Source organism: Osmia lignaria, unplaced genomic scaffold, assembly GCF_051020975.1.
Source record: "Osmia lignaria lignaria isolate PbOS001 unplaced genomic scaffold, iyOsmLign1 scaffold0011, whole genome shotgun sequence".
Classification (NCBI taxonomy): Eukaryota; Metazoa; Arthropoda; class Insecta; order Hymenoptera; family Megachilidae; genus Osmia; species Osmia lignaria.
The window spans coordinates 3,203,170-3,219,657 of record NW_027478165.1 but is presented as its reverse complement, the minus strand read 5'-3'; positions in this window follow the sequence as shown (position 1 = coordinate 3,219,657).

The following is a 16,488-nucleotide window of genomic DNA, read 5'->3' as shown; positions in this document are numbered from 1 at the left end:
CTACGCTTCTGATCAAAAAATATCATAGAACATAAAAAGTAGGAAACTTAATTCTCTACAAAAAAGGTCTCTTAACATTTTGCCATAGCTCGCTTTGTTTCCGAGATATTTGCAGATTTATCTCAAGGGAAGGGGCCTAACGGACATATTTCGAGATATTTCTTCTTCTTGTTGTTCTTCTTCTGCACAGCTAAACTGGAAGTGGCATTTCCAGCTCGCAATAGTGCAGAGTTATCTCAAAGACAGGGGCCACGGTGTTTCTGTATCTCTATTATGTTGGTGCGGCTTCGGAACTTTTAAATATCTTGATATATCTCGAGAACTACGTATCTGATCAAAAAATATCATAGAACATAAAAAGTAGGAAACTTAATTCTCTACAAAAAAGGTCTCTTAACATTTTGCCATAGCTCGCTTCGTTTCCGAGATATTTGCATATTTATCTCAAGGGAAGGGGCCGGACGGACATATTTCGAGATATTTCTTCTTCTTGTTGTTCTTCTTCTGCACAGCTAAGCTGGAAGTGGCATTTGCGGCTCGCACTAGTGCAGAGTTATCTCAAAGAAAGGGGCCACGGTGTTTCTGTATCTCTATTATGTTGGTGCGGCTTCGGAACTTTTAAATATCTTGATATATCTCGAGAACTACGCATCTGCTCAAAAAATATCATAGAACATAAAAAGTAGGAAACTTAATTCTCTACAAAAAAGGTCTCTTAACATTTTGCCATAGCTCGCTTCGTTTCCGAGATATTTGCATATTTATCTCAAGGGAAGGGGCCTGACGGACATATTTCGAGATATTTCTTCTTCTTGTTGTTCTTCTTCTGCACAGCTAAGCTGGAAGTGGCATTTGCGGCTCGCACTAGTGCAGAGTTATCTCAAAGAAAGGGGCCACGGTGTTTCTGTATCTCTATTATGTTGGTGCGGCTTCGGAACTTTTAAATATCTCGATATATCTCGAAAACTACGCTTCTGATCAAAAAATATCATAGAACATAAATTGTAGGAAACATAATTCTCTACAAAAAATGTCTCTTAACATTTTGCCATAGCTCGCTTCGTTTCCGAGATATTTGCAGATATATCTCAAGGGAAGGGGCCTGACGGACATATTTCGAGATATTTCTTCTTCTTGTTGTTCTTCCTCTGCACAGCTAAACTGGAAGTGGCATTTCCAGCTCGCAATAGTGCAGAGTTATCTCAAAGAAAGGGGCCACGGTGTTTCTGTATCTCTATTATGTTGGTGCGGCTTCGGAACTTTTAAATATCTTGATATATCTCGAGAACTACGTATCTGATCAAAAAATATCATAGAACATAAAAAGTAGGAAACTTAATTCTCTACAAAAAAGGTCTCTTAACATTTTGCCATAGCTCGCTTCGTTTCCGAGATATTTGCATATTTATCTCAAGGGAAGGGGCCTGACGGACATATTTCGAGATATTTCTTCTTCTTGTTGTTCTTCTTCTGCACAGCTAAGCTGGAAGTGGCATTTGCGGCTCGCACTAGTGCAGAGTTATCTCAAAGAAAGGGGCCACGGTGTTTCTGTATCTCTATTATGTTGGTGCGGCTTCGGAACTTTTAAATATCACGATATATCTCGAAAACTACGCTTCTGATCAAAAAATATCATAGAACATAAAAAGTAGGAAACTTAATTCTCTACAAAAAAGGTCTCTTAACATTTTGCCATAGCTCGCTTTGTTTCCGAGATATTTGCAGATTTATCTCAAGGGAAGGGGCCTAACGGACATATTTCGAGATATTTCTTCTTCTTGTTGTTCTTCTTCTGCACAGCTAAACTGGAAGTGGCATTTCCAGCTCGCAATAGTGCAGAGTTATCTCAAAGAAAGGGGCCACGGTGTTTCTGTATCTCTATTATGTTGGTGCGGCTTCGGAACTTTTAAATATCTTGATATATCTCGAGAACTACGTATCTGATCAAAAAATATCATAGAACATAAAAAGTAGGAAACTTAATTCTCTACAAAAAAGGTCTCTTAACATTTTGCCATAGCTCGCTTCGTTTCCGAGATATTTGCATATTTATCTCAAGGGAAGGGGCCTGACGGACATATTTCGAGATATTTCTTCTTCTTGTTGTTCTTCTTCTGCACAGCTAAGCTGGAAGTGGCATTTGCGGCTCGCACTAGTGCACAGTTATCTCAAAGAAAGGGGCCACGGTGTTTCTGTATCTTTATTATGTTGGTGCGGCTTCGGAACTTTTAAATATCTCGATATATCTCGAAAACTACGCATCTGATCAAAAAATATCATAGAACATAAATTGTAGGAAACTTAATTCTCTACAAAAAAGGTCTCTTAACATTTTGCCATAGCTCGCTTCGTTTCCGAGATATTTGCATATTTATCTCAAGGGAAGGGGCCGGACGGACATATTTCGAGATATTTCTTCTTCTTGTTGTTCTTCTTCTGCACAGCTAAGCTGGAAGTGGCATTTGCGGCTCGCACTAGTGCAGAGTTATCTCAAAGAAAGGGGCCACGGTGTTTCTGTATCTCTATTATGTTGGTGCGGCTTCGGAACTTTTAAATATCTTGATATATCTCGAGAACTACGCATCTGCTCAAAAAATATCATAGAACATAAAAAGTAGGAAACTTAATTCTCTACAAAAAAGGTCTCTTAACATTTTGCCATAGCTCGCTTCGTTTCCGAGATATTTGCATATTTATCTCAAGGGAAGGGGCCTGACGGACATATTTCGAGATATTTCTTCTTCTTGTTGTTCTTCTTCTGCACAGCTAAGCTGGAAGTGGCATTTGCGGCTCGCACTAGTGCAGAGTTATCTCAAAGAAAGGGGCCACGGTGTTTCTGTATCTCTATTATGTTGGTGCGGCTTCGGAACTTTTAAATATCTCGATATATCTCGAAAACTACGCTTCTGATCAAAAAATATCATAGAACATAAATTGTAGGAAACATAATTCTCTACAAAAAATGTCTCTTAACATTTTGCCATAGCTCGCTTCGTTTCCGAGATATTTGCAGATATATCTCAAGGGAAGGGGCCTGACGGACATATTTCGAGATATTTCTTCTTCTTGTTGTTCTTCCTCTGCACAGCTAAACTGGAAGTGGCATTTCCAGCTCGCAATAGTGCAGAGTTATCTCAAAGAAAGGGGCCACGGTGTTTCTGTATCTCTATTATGTTGGTGCGGCTTCGGAACTTTTAAATATCTTGATATATCTCGAGAACTACGTATCTGATCAAAAAATATCATAGAACATAAAAAGTAGGAAACTTAATTCTCTACAAAAAAGGTCTCTTAACATTTTGCCATAGCTCGCTTCGTTTCCGAGATATTTGCATATTTATCTCAAGGGAAGGGGCCTGACGGACATATTTCGAGATATTTCTTCTTCTTGTTGTTCTTCTTCTGCACAGCTAAGCTGGAAGTGGCATTTGCGGCTCGCACTAGTGCAGAGTTATCTCAAAGAAAGGGGCCACGGTGTTTCTGTATCTCTATTATGTTGGTGCGGCTTCGGAACTTTTAAATATCTTGATATATCTCGAGAACTACGTATCTGATCAAAAAATATCATAGAACATAAAAAGTAGGAAACTTAATTCTCTACAAAAAAGGTCTCTTAACATTTTGCCATAGCTCGCTTCGTTTCCGAGATATTTGCAGATTTATGTCAAGGGAAGGGGCCTGACGGACATATTTCGAGATATTTCTTCTTCTTGTTGTTCTTCTTCTGCACAGCTAAGCTGGAAGTGGCATTTGCGGCTCGCACTAGTGCAGAGTTATCTCAAAGAAAGGGGCCACGGTGTTTCTGTATCTCTATTATGTTGGTGCGGCTTCGGAACTTTTAAATATCTTGATATATCTCGAGAACTACGTATCTGATCAAAAAATATCATAGAACATAAAAAGTAGGAAACTTAATTCTCTACAAAAAAGGTCTCTTAACATTTTGCCATAGCTCGCTTCGTTTCCGAGATATTTGCATATTTATCTCAAGGGAAGGGGCCTGACGGACATATTTCGAGATATTTCTTCTTCTTGTTGTTCTTCTTCTGCACAGCTAAGCTGGAAGTGGCATTTGCGGCTCGCACTAGTGCACAGTTATCTCAAAGAAAGGGGCCACGGTGTTTCTGTATCTTTATTATGTTGGTGCGGCTTCGGAACTTTTAAATATCTCGATATATCTCGAAAACTACGCATCTGATCAAAAAATATCATAGAACATAAATTGTAGGAAACTTAATTCTCTACAAAAAAGGTCTCTTAACATTTTGCCATAGCTCGCTTCGTTTCCGAGATATTTGCAGATTTATGTCAAGGGAAGGGGCCTGACGGACATATTTCGAGATATTTCTTCTTCTTGTTGTTCTTCTTCTGCACAGCTAAGCTGGAAGTGGCATTTGCGGCTCGCACTAGTGCAGAGTTATCTCAAAGAAAGGGGCCACGGTGTTTCTGTATCTCTATTATGTTGGTGCGGCTTCGGAACTTTTAAATATCTTGATATATCTCGAGAACTACGTATCTGATCAAAAAATATCATAGAACATAAAAAGTAGGAAACTTAATTCTCTACAAAAAAGGTCTCTTAACATTTTGCCATAGCTCGCTTCGTTTCCGAGATATTTGCATATTTATCTCAAGGGAAGGGGCCTGACGGACATATTTCGAGATATTTCTTCTTCTTGTTGTTCTTCTTCTGCACAGCTAAGCTGGAAGTGGCATTTGCGGCTCGCACTAGTGCACAGTTATCTCAAAGAAAGGGGCCACGGTGTTTCTGTATCTTTATTATGTTGGTGCGGCTTCGGAACTTTTAAATATCTCGATATATCTCGAAAACTACGCATCTGATCAAAAAATATCATAGAACATAAATTGTAGGAAACTTAATTCTCTACAAAAAAGGTCTCTTAACATTTTGCCATAGCTCGCTTCGTTTCCGAGATATTTGCAGATATATCTCAAGGGAAGGGGCCTGACGGACATATTTCGAGATATTTCTTCTTCTTGTTGTTCTTCTTCTGCACCGCTAAGCTGGAAGTGGCATTTACAGCTCGCAATAGTGCAGAGTTATCTCAAAGAAAGGGGCCACGGTATTTCTGTATCTCTATTATGTTGGTGCGGCTTCGGAACTTTTAAATATCTTGATATATCTCGAGAACTACGCATCTGATCAAAAAATATCATAGAACGTAAAAAGTAGGAAACTTAATTCTCTACAAATAAGGTCTCTTAACATTTTGCCATAGCTCGCTTCGTTTCCGAGATATTTGCAGATTTATGTCAAGGGAAGGGGCCTGACGGACATATTTCGAGATATTTCTTCTTCTTGTTGTTCTTCTTCTGCACAGCTAAGCTGGAAGTGGCATTTGCAGCTCGCAATAGTGCAGAGATATCTCAAAGAAAGGGGCCACGGTGTTTCTGTATCTCTATTATGTTGGTGCGGTTTCGGAACTTTTAAATATCTTGATATATCTCGAGAACTACGCATCTGATCAAAAAATATCATAGAACGTAAAAAGTAGGAAACTTAATTCTCTACAAATAAGGTCTCTTAACATTTTGCCATAGCTCGCTTCGTTTCCGAGATATTTGCAGATTTATCTCAAGGGAAGGGGCCTGACGGACATATTTCGAGATATTTCTTCTTCATGTTGTTCTTCTTCTGCACAGCTAAGCTGGAAGTGGCATTTGCGGCTCGCACTAGTGCAGAGTTATCTCAAAGAAAGGGGCCACGGTGTTTCTGTATCTCTATTATGTTGGTGCGGCTTCGGAACTTTTAAATATCTCGATATATCTCGAAAACTACGCTTCTGATCAAAAAATATCATAGAACATAAAAAGTAGGAAACTTAATTCTCTACAAAAAAGGTCTCTTAACATTTTGCCATAGCTCGCTTTGTTTCCGAGATATTTGCAGATTTATCTCAAGGGAAGGGGCCTAACGGACATATTTCGAGATATTTCTTCTTCTTGTTGTTCTTCTTCTGCACAGCTAAACTGGAAGTGGCATTTCCAGCTCGCAATAGTGCAGAGTTATCTCAAAGACAGGGGCCACGGTGTTTCTGTATCTCTATTATGTTGGTGCGGCTTCGGAACTTTTAAATATCTTGATATATCTCGAGAACTACGTATCTGATCAAAAAATATCATAGAACATAAAAAGTAGGAAACTTAATTCTCTACAAAAAAGGTCTCTTAACATTTTGCCATAGCTCGCTTCGTTTCCGAGATATTTGCATATTTATCTCAAGGGAAGGGGCCGGACGGACATATTTCGAGATATTTCTTCTTCTTGTTGTTCTTCTTCTGCACAGCTAAGCTGGAAGTGGCATTTGCGGCTCGCACTAGTGCAGAGTTATCTCAAAGAAAGGGGCCACGGTGTTTCTGTATCTCTATTATGTTGGTGCGGCTTCGGAACTTTTAAATATCTTGATATATCTCGAGAACTACGCATCTGCTCAAAAAATATCATAGAACATAAAAAGTAGGAAACTTAATTCTCTACAAAAAAGGTCTCTTAACATTTTGCCATAGCTCGCTTCGTTTCCGAGATATTTGCATATTTATCTCAAGGGAAGGGGCCTGACGGACATATTTCGAGATATTTCTTCTTCTTGTTGTTCTTCTTCTGCACAGCTAAGCTGGAAGTGGCATTTGCGGCTCGCACTAGTGCAGAGTTATCTCAAAGAAAGGGGCCACGGTGTTTCTGTATCTCTATTATGTTGGTGCGGCTTCGGAACTTTTAAATATCTCGATATATCTCGAAAACTACGCTTCTGATCAAAAAATATCATAGAACATAAATTGTAGGAAACATAATTCTCTACAAAAAATGTCTCTTAACATTTTGCCATAGCTCGCTTCGTTTCCGAGATATTTGCAGATATATCTCAAGGGAAGGGGCCTGACGGACATATTTCGAGATATTTCTTCTTCTTGTTGTTCTTCCTCTGCACAGCTAAACTGGAAGTGGCATTTCCAGCTCGCAATAGTGCAGAGTTATCTCAAAGAAAGGGGCCACGGTGTTTCTGTATCTCTATTATGTTGGTGCGGCTTCGGAACTTTTAAATATCTTGATATATCTCGAGAACTACGTATCTGATCAAAAAATATCATAGAACATAAAAAGTAGGAAACTTAATTCTCTACAAAAAAGGTCTCTTAACATTTTGCCATAGCTCGCTTCGTTTCCGAGATATTTGCATATTTATCTCAAGGGAAGGGGCCGGACGGACATATTTCGAGATATTTCTTCTTCTTGTTGTTCTTCTTCTGCACAGCTAAGCTGGAAGTGGCATTTGCGGCTCGCACTAGTGCAGAGTTATCTCAAAGAAAGGGGCGACGGTGTTTCTGTATCTCTATTATGTTGGTGCGGCTTCGGAACTTTTAAATATCTTGATATATCTCGAGAACTACGCATCTGCTCAAAAAATATCATAGAACATAAAAGGTAGGAAACTTAATTCTCTACAAAAAAGGTCTCTTAACATTTTGCCATAGCTCGCTTCGTGTCCGAGATATTTGCATATTTATCTCAAGGGAAGGGGCCTAACGGACATATTTCGAGATATTTCTTCTTCTTGTTGTTCTTCTTCTGCACAGCTAAACTGGAAGTGGCATTTCCAGCTCGCAATAGTGCAGAGTTATCTCAAAGAAAGGGGCCACGGTGTTTCTGTATCTCTATTATGTTGGTGCGGCTTCGGAACTTTTAAATATCTTGATATATCTCGAGAACTACGTATCTGATCAAAAAATATCATAGAACATAAAAAGTAGGAAACTTAATTCTCTACAAAAAAGGTCTCTTAACATTTTGCCATAGCTCGCTTCGTTTCCGAGATATTTGCATATTTATCTCAAGGGAAGGGGCCGGACGGACATATTTCGAGATATTTCTTCTTCTTGTTGTTCTTCTTCTGCACAGCTAAGCTGGAAGTGGCATTTGCGGCTCGCACTAGTGCAGAGTTATCTCAAAGAAAGGGGCGACGGTGTTTCTGTATCTCTATTATGTTGGTGCGGCTTCGGAACTTTTAAATATCTTGATATATCTCGAGAACTACGCATCTGCTCAAAAAATATCATAGAACATAAAAAGTAGGAAACTTAATTCTCTACAAAAAAGGTCTCTTAACATTTTGCCATAGCTCGCTTCGTTTCCGAGATATTTGCATATATATCTCAAGGGAAGGGGCCTGACGGACATATTTCGAGATATTTCTTCTTCTTGTTGTTCTTCTTCTGCACAGCTAAGCTGGAAGTGGCATTTGCGGCTCGCACTAGTGCAGAGTTATCTCAAAGAAAGGGGCCACGGTGTTTCTGTATCTCTATTATGTTGGTGCGGCTTCGGAACTTTTAAATATCTCGATATATCTCGAAAACTACGCTTCTGATCAAAAAATATCATAGAACATAAATTGTAGGAAACATAATTCTCTACAAAAAATGTCTCTTAACATTTTGCCATAGCTCGCTTCGTTTCCGAGATATTTGCAGATATATCTCAAGGGAAGGGGCCTGACGGACATATTTCGAGATATTTCTTCTTCTTGTTGTTCTTCCTCTGCACAGCTAAGCTGGAAGTGGCATTTGCAGCTCGCAATAGTGCAGAGTTATCTCAAAGAAAGGGGCCACGGTGTTTCTGTATCTCTATTATGTTGGTGCGGCTTCGGAACTTTTAAATATCTTGATATATCTCGAGAACTACGCATCTGATCAAAAAATATCATAGAACATAAAAAGTAGGAAACTTAATTCTCTACAAAAAAGGTCTCTTAACATTTTGCCATAGCTCGCTTCGTTTCCGAGATATTTGCATATTTATCTCAAGGGAAGGGGCCTGACGGACATATTTCGAGATATTTCTTCTTCTTGTTGTTCTTCTTCTGCACAGCTAAGCTGGAAGTGGCATTTGCGGCTCGCACTAGTGCAGAGTTATCTCAAAGAAAGGGGCCACGGTGTTTCTGTATCTCTATTATGTTGGTGCGGCTTCGGAACTTTTAAATATCTCGATATATCTCGAAAACTACGCTTCTGATCAAAAAATATCATAGAACATAAAAAGTAGGAAACTTAATTCTCTACAAAAAAGGTCTCTTAACATTTTGCCATAGCTCGCTTTGTTTCCGAGATATTTGCAGATTTATCTCAAGGGAAGGGGCCTAACGGACATATTTCGAGATATTTCTTCTTCTTGTTGTTCTTCTTCTGCACAGCTAAACTGGAAGTGGCATTTCCAGCTCGCAATAGTGCAGAGTTATCTCAAAGAAAGGGGCCACGGTGTTTCTGTATCTCTATTATGTTGGTGCGGCTTCGGAACTTTTAAATATCTTGATATATCTCGAGAACTACGTATCTGATCAAAAAATATCATAGAACATAAAAAGTAGGAAACTTAATTCTCTACAAAAAAGGTCTCTTAACATTTTGCCATAGCTCGCTTCGTTTCCGAGATATTTGCATATTTATCTCAAGGGAAGGGGCCGGACGGACATATTTCGAGATATTTCTTCTTCTTGTTGTTCTTCTTCTGCACAGCTAAGCTGGAAGTGGCATTTGCGGCTCGCACTAGTGCAGAGTTATCTCAAAGAAAGGGGCGACGGTGTTTCTGTATCTCTATTATGTTGGTGCGGCTTCGGAACTTTTAAATATCTTGATATATCTCGAGAACTACGCATCTGCTCAAAAAATATCATAGAACATAAAAAGTAGGAAACTTAATTCTCTACAAAAAAGGTCTCTTAACATTTTGCCATAGCTCGCTTCGTTTCCGAGATATTTGCATATTTATCTCAAGGGAAGGGGCCTGACGGACATAATTCGAGATATTTCTTCTTCTTGTTGTTCTTCTTCTGCACAGCTAAGCTGGAAGTGGCATTTGCGGCTCGCACTAGTGCAGAGTTATCTCAAAGAAAGGGGCCACGGTGTTTCTGTATCTCTATTATGTTGGTGCGGCTTCGGAACTTTTAAATATCTCGATATATCTCGAAAACTACGCTTCTGATCAAAAAATATCATAGAACATAAAAAGTAGGAAACTTAATTCTCTACAAAAAAGGTCTCTTAACATTTTGCCATAGCTCGCTTTGTTTCCGAGATATTTGCAGATTTATCTCAAGGGAAGGGGCCTAACGGACATATTTCGAGATATTTCTTCTTCTTGTTGTTCTTCTTCTGCACAGCTAAACTGGAAGTGGCATTTCCAGCTCGCAATAGTGCAGAGTTATCTCAAAGAAAGGGGCCACGGTGTTTCTGTATCTCTATTATGTTGGTGCGGCTTCGGAACTTTTAAATATCTTGATATATCTCGAGAACTACGTATCTGATCAAAAAATATCATAGAACATAAAAAGTAGGAAACTTAATTCTCTACAAAAAAGGTCTCTTAACATTTTGCCATAGCTCGCTTCGTTTCCGAGATATTTGCATATTTATCTCAAGGGAAGGGGCCGGACGGACATATTTCGAGATATTTCTTCTTCTTGTTGTTCTTCTTCTGCACAGCTAAGCTGGAAGTGGCATTTGCGGCTCGCACTAGTGCAGAGTTATCTCAAAGAAAGGGGCCACGGTGTTTCTGTATCTCTATTATGTTGGTGCGGCTTCGGAACTTTTAAATATCTTGATATATCTCGAGAACTACGCATCTGCTCAAAAAATATCATAGAACATAAAAAGTAGGAAACTTAATTCTCTACAAAAAAGGTCTCTTAACATTTTGCCATAGCTCGCTTCGTTTCCGAGATATTTGCATATTTATCTCAAGGGAAGGGGCCTGACGGACATATTTCGAGATATTTCTTCTTCTTGTTGTTCTTCTTCTGCACAGCTAAGCTGGAAGTGGCATTTGCGGCTCGCACTAGTGCAGAGTTATCTCAAAGAAAGGGGCCACGGTGTTTCTGTATCTCTATTATGTTGGTGCGGCTTCGGAACTTTTAAATATCTCGATATATCTCGAAAACTACGCTTCTGATCAAAAAATATCATAGAACATAAATTGTAGGAAACATAATTCTCTACAAAAAATGTCTCTTAACATTTTGCCATAGCTCGCTTCGTTTCCGAGATATTTGCAGATATATCTCAAGGGAAGGGGCCTGACGGACATATTTCGAGATATTTCTTCTTCTTGTTGTTCTTCCTCTGCACAGCTAAACTGGAAGTGGCATTTGCGGCTCGCACTAGTGCAGAGTTATCTCAAAGAAAGGGGCCACGGTGTTTCTGTATCTCTATTATGTTGGTGCGGCTTCGGAACTTTTAAATATCTCGATATATCTCGAGAACTACGCTTCTGATCAAAAAATATCATAGAACATAAATTGTAGGAAACATAATTCTCTACAAAAAAGGTCTCTTAACATTTTGCCATAGCTCGCTTCGTTTCCGAGATATTTGCAGATATATCTCAAGGGAAGGGGCCTGACGGACATATTTCGAGATATTTCTTCTTCTTGTTGTTCTTCCTCTACACGGCTAAGCTGGAAGTGGCATTTGCAGCTCGCAATAGTGCAGAGTTATCTCAAAGAAAGGGGCCACGGTGTTTCTGTATCTCTATTATGTTGGTGCGGCTTCGGAACTTTTAAATATCTTGCTATATCTCGAGAACTACGCATCTGATCAAAAAATATCATAGAACATAAAAGGTAGGAAACTTAATTGTCTACAAAAAAGGTCTCTTAACATTTTGCCATAGCTCGCTTCGTTTCCGAGATATTTGCAGATATATCTCAAGGGAAGGGCCCTGACGGACATATTTCGAGATATTTCTTCTTCTTGTTGTTCTTCCTCTGCACAGCTAAGCTGGAAGTGGCATTTGCAGCTCGCAACAGTGCAGAGTTATCTCAAAGAAAGGGGCCACGGTGTTTCTGTATCTCTATTATGTTGGTGCGGCTTCGGAACTTTTAAATATCTTGATATATCTCGAGAACTACGCATCTGATCAAAAAATATCATAGAACATAAAAAGTAGGAAAGTTAATTCTCTACAAAAAAGGTCTCTTAACATTTTGCCATAGCTCGCTTCGTTTCCGAGATATTTGCATATTTATCTCAAGGGAAGGGGCCTGACGGACATATTTCGAGATATTTCTTCTTCTTGTTGTTCTTCTTCTGCACAGCTAAGCTGGAAGTGGCATTTGCGGCTCGCACTAGTGCAGAGTTATCTCAAAGAAAGGGGCCACGGTGTTTCTGTATCTCTATTATGTTGGTGCGGCTTCGGAACTTTTAAATATCTCGATATATCTCGAAAACTACGCTTCTGATCAAAAAATATCATAGAACATAAAAAGTAGGAAACTTAATTCTCTACAAAAAAGGTCTCTCAACATTTTGCCATAGCTCGCTTCGTTTCCGAGATATTTGCATATTTATCTCAAGGGAAGGGGCCTGACGGCCATATTTCGAGATATTTCTTCTTCTTGTTGTTCTTCTTCTGCACAGCTAAGCTGGAAGTGGCATTTGCGGCTCGCACTAGTGCAGAGTTATCTCAAAGAACGGGGCCACGGTGTTTCTGTATCTCTATTATGTTGGTGCGGCTTCGGAACTTTTAAATATCTCGATATATCTCGAAAACTACGCTTCTGATCAAAAAATATCATACAACATAAAAAGTAGGAAACTTAATTCTCTACAAAAAAGGTCTCTTAACATTTTGCCATAGCTCGCTTCGTTTCCGAGATATTTGCAGATTTATCTCAAGGGAAGGGGCCTAACGGACATATTTCGAGATATTTCTTCTTCTTGTTGTTCTTCCTCTGCACAGCTAAGCTGGAAGTGGCATTTGCAGCTCGCAACAGTGCAGAGTTATCTCAAAGAAAGGGGCCACGGTGTTTCTGTATCTCTATTATGTTGGTGCGGCTTCGGAACTTTTAAATATCTTGATATATCTCGAGAACTACGCATCTGATCAAAAAATATCATAGAACATAAAAAGTAGGAAAGTTAATTCTCTACAAAAAAGGTCTCTTAACATTTTGCCATAGCTCGCTTCGTTTCCGAGATATTTGCATATTTATCTCAAGGGAAGGGGCCTGACGGACATATTTCGAGATATTTCTTCTTCTTGTTGTTCTTCTTCTGCACAGCTAAGCTGGAAGTGGCATTTGCGGCTCGCACTAGTGCAGAGTTATCTCAAAGAAAGGGGCCACGGTGTTTCTGTATCTCTATTATGTTGGTGCGGCTTCGGAACTTTTAAATATCTCGATATATCTCGAAAACTACGCTTCTGATCAAAAAATATCATAGAACATAAAAAGTAGGAAACTTAATTCTCTACAAAAAAGGTCTCTCAACATTTTGCCATAGCTCGCTTCGTTTCCGAGATATTTGCATATTTATCTCAAGGGAAGGGGCCTGACGGCCATATTTCGAGATATTTCTTCTTCTTGTTGTTCTTCTTCTGCACAGCTAAGCTGGAAGTGGCATTTGCGGCTCGCACTAGTGCAGAGTTATCTCAAAGAAAGGGGCCACGGTGTTTCTGTATCTCTATTATGTTGGTGCGGCTTCGGAACTTTTAAATATCTCGATATATCTCGAAAACTACGCTTCTGATCAAAAAATATCATACAACATAAAAAGTAGGAAACTTAATTCTCTACAAAAAAGGTCTCTTAACATTTTGCCATAGCTCGCTTCGTTTCCGAGATATTTGCATATTTATCTCAAGGGAAGGGGCCTGACGGACATATTTCGAGATATTTCTTCTTCTTGTTGTTCTTCTTCTGCACAGCTAAGCTGGAAGTGGCATTTGCGGCTCGCACTAGTGCAGAGTTATCTCAAAGAAAGGGGCCACGGTGTTTCTGTATCTCTATTATGTTGGTGCGGCTTCGGAACTTTTAAATATCTCGATATATCACGAAAACTACGCTTCTGATCAAAAAATATCATAGAACATAAATTGTAGGAAACATAATTCTCTACAAAAAAGGTCTCTTAACATTTTGCCATAGCTCGCTTCGTTTCCGAGATATTTGCAGATATATCTCAAGGGAAGGGGCCTGACGGACATATTTCGAGATATTTCTTCTTCTTGTTGTTCTTCTTCTGCACAGCTAAGCTGGAAGTGGCATTTACAGCTCGCAATAGTGCAGAATTATCTCAAAGAAAGGGGCCACGGTGTTTCTGTATCTCTATTATGTTGGTGCGGCTTCGGAACTTTTAAATATCTTGATATATCTCGAGAACTACGCATCTGATCAAAAAATATCATAGAACATAAAAGGTAGGAAACTTAATTCTCTACAAAAAAGGTCTCTTAACATTTTGCCATAGCTCGCTTCGTTTCCGAGATATTTGCATATTTATCTCAAGGGAAGGGGCCTGACGGACATATTTCGAGATATTTCTTCTTCTTGTTGTTCTTCTTCTGCACAGCTAAGCTGGAAGTGGCATTTGCGGCTCGCACTAGTGCAGAGTTATCTCAAAGAAAGGGGCCACGGTGTTTCTGTATCTCTATTATGTTGGTGCGGCTTCGGAACTTTTAAATATCTCGATATATCTCGAAAACTACGCTTCTGATCAAAAAATATCATAGAACATAAAAAGTAGGAAACTTAATTCTCTACAAAAAAGGTCTCTCAACATTTTGCCATAGCTCGCTTCGTTTCCGAGATATTTGCATATTTATCTCAAGGGAAGGGGCCTGACGGCCATATTTCGAGATATTTCTTCTTCTTGTTGTTCTTCTTCTGCACAGCTAAGCTGGAAGTGGCATTTGCGGCTCGCACTAGTGCAGAGTTATCTCAAAGAAAGGGGCCACGGTGTTTCTGTATCTCTATTATGTTGGTGCGGCTTCGGAACTTTTAAATATCTCGATATGTCTCGAAAACTACGCTTCTGATCAAAAAATATCATACAACATAAAAAGTAGGAAACTTAATTCTCTACAAAAAAGGTCTCTTAACATTTTGCCATAGCTCGCTTCGTTTCCGAGATATGTGCAGATATATCTCAAGGGAAGGGGCCTGACGGACATATTTCGAGATATTTCTTCTTCTTGTTGTTCTTCTTCTGCACAGCTAAGCTGGAAGTGGCATTTACAGCTCGCAATAGTGCAGAGTTATCTCAAAGAAAGGGGCCACGGTGTTTCTGTATCTCTATTATGTTGGTGCGGCTTCGGAACTTTTAAATATCTTGATATATCTCGAGAACTACGCATCTGATCAAAAAATATCATAGAACATAAAAGGTAGGAAACTTAATTCTCTACAAAAAAGGTCTCTTAACATTTTGCCATAGCTCGCTTCGTGTCCGAGATATTTGCATATTTATCTCAAGGGAAGGGGCCTGACGGACATATTTCGAGATATTTCTTCTTCTTGTTGTTCTTCTTCTGCACAGCTAAGCTGGAAGTGGCATTTGCGGCTCGCACTAGTGCAGAGATATCTCAAAGAAAGGGGCCACGGTCTTTCTGTATCTCTATTATGTTGGTGCGGCTTCGGAACTTTTAAATATCTCGATATATCTCGAAAACTACGCTTGTGATCAAAAAATATCATAGAACATAAAAAGTAGGAAACTTAATTCTCTACAAAAAAGGTCTCTTAACATTTTGCCATAGCTCGCTTCGTTTCCGAGATATTTGCATATTTATCTCAAGGGAAGGGGCCTGACGGACATATTTCGAGATATTTCTTCTTCTTGTTGTTCTTCTTCTGCACAGCTAAGCTGGAAGTGGCATTTGCAGCTCGCAATAGTGCAGAGTTATCTCAAAGAAAGAGGCCACGGTGTTTCTGTACCTCTATTATGTTGGTGCAGCTTCGGAACTTTTAAATATCTCGATATATCACGAAAACTACGCTTCTGATCAAAAAATATCATAGAACATAAATTGTAGGAAACATAATTCTCTACAAAAAAGGTCTCTTAACATTTTGCCATAGCTCGCTTCGTTTCCGAGATATGTGCAGATATATCTCAAGGGAAGGGGCCTGACGGACATATTTCGAGATATTTCTTCTTCTTGTTGTTCTTCTTCTGCACAGCTAAGCTGGAAGTGGCATTTGCGGCTCGCACTAGTGCAGAGTTATCTCAAAGAAAGGGGCCACGGTGTTTCTGTATCTCTATTATGTTGGTGCGGCTTCGGAACTTTTAAATATCTCGATATATCTCGAAAACTACGCTTCTGATCAAAAAATATCATAGAACATAAAAAGTAGGAAACTTAATTCTCTACAAAAAAGGTCTCTTAACATTTTGCCATAGCTCGCTTCGTGTCCGAGATATTTGCATATTTATCTCAAGGGAAGGGGCCTGACGGACATATTTCGAGATATTTCTTCTTCTTGTTGTTCTTCTTCTGCACAGCTAAGCTGGAAGTGGCATTTGCGGCTCGCACTAGTGCAGAGTTATCTCAAAGAAAGGGGCCACGGTGTTTCTGTATCTCTATTATGTTGGTGCGGCTTCGGAACTTTTAAATATCTCGATATATCACGAAAACTACGCTTCTGATCAAAAAATATCATAGAACATAAATTGTAGGAAACATAATTCTCTACAAAAAAG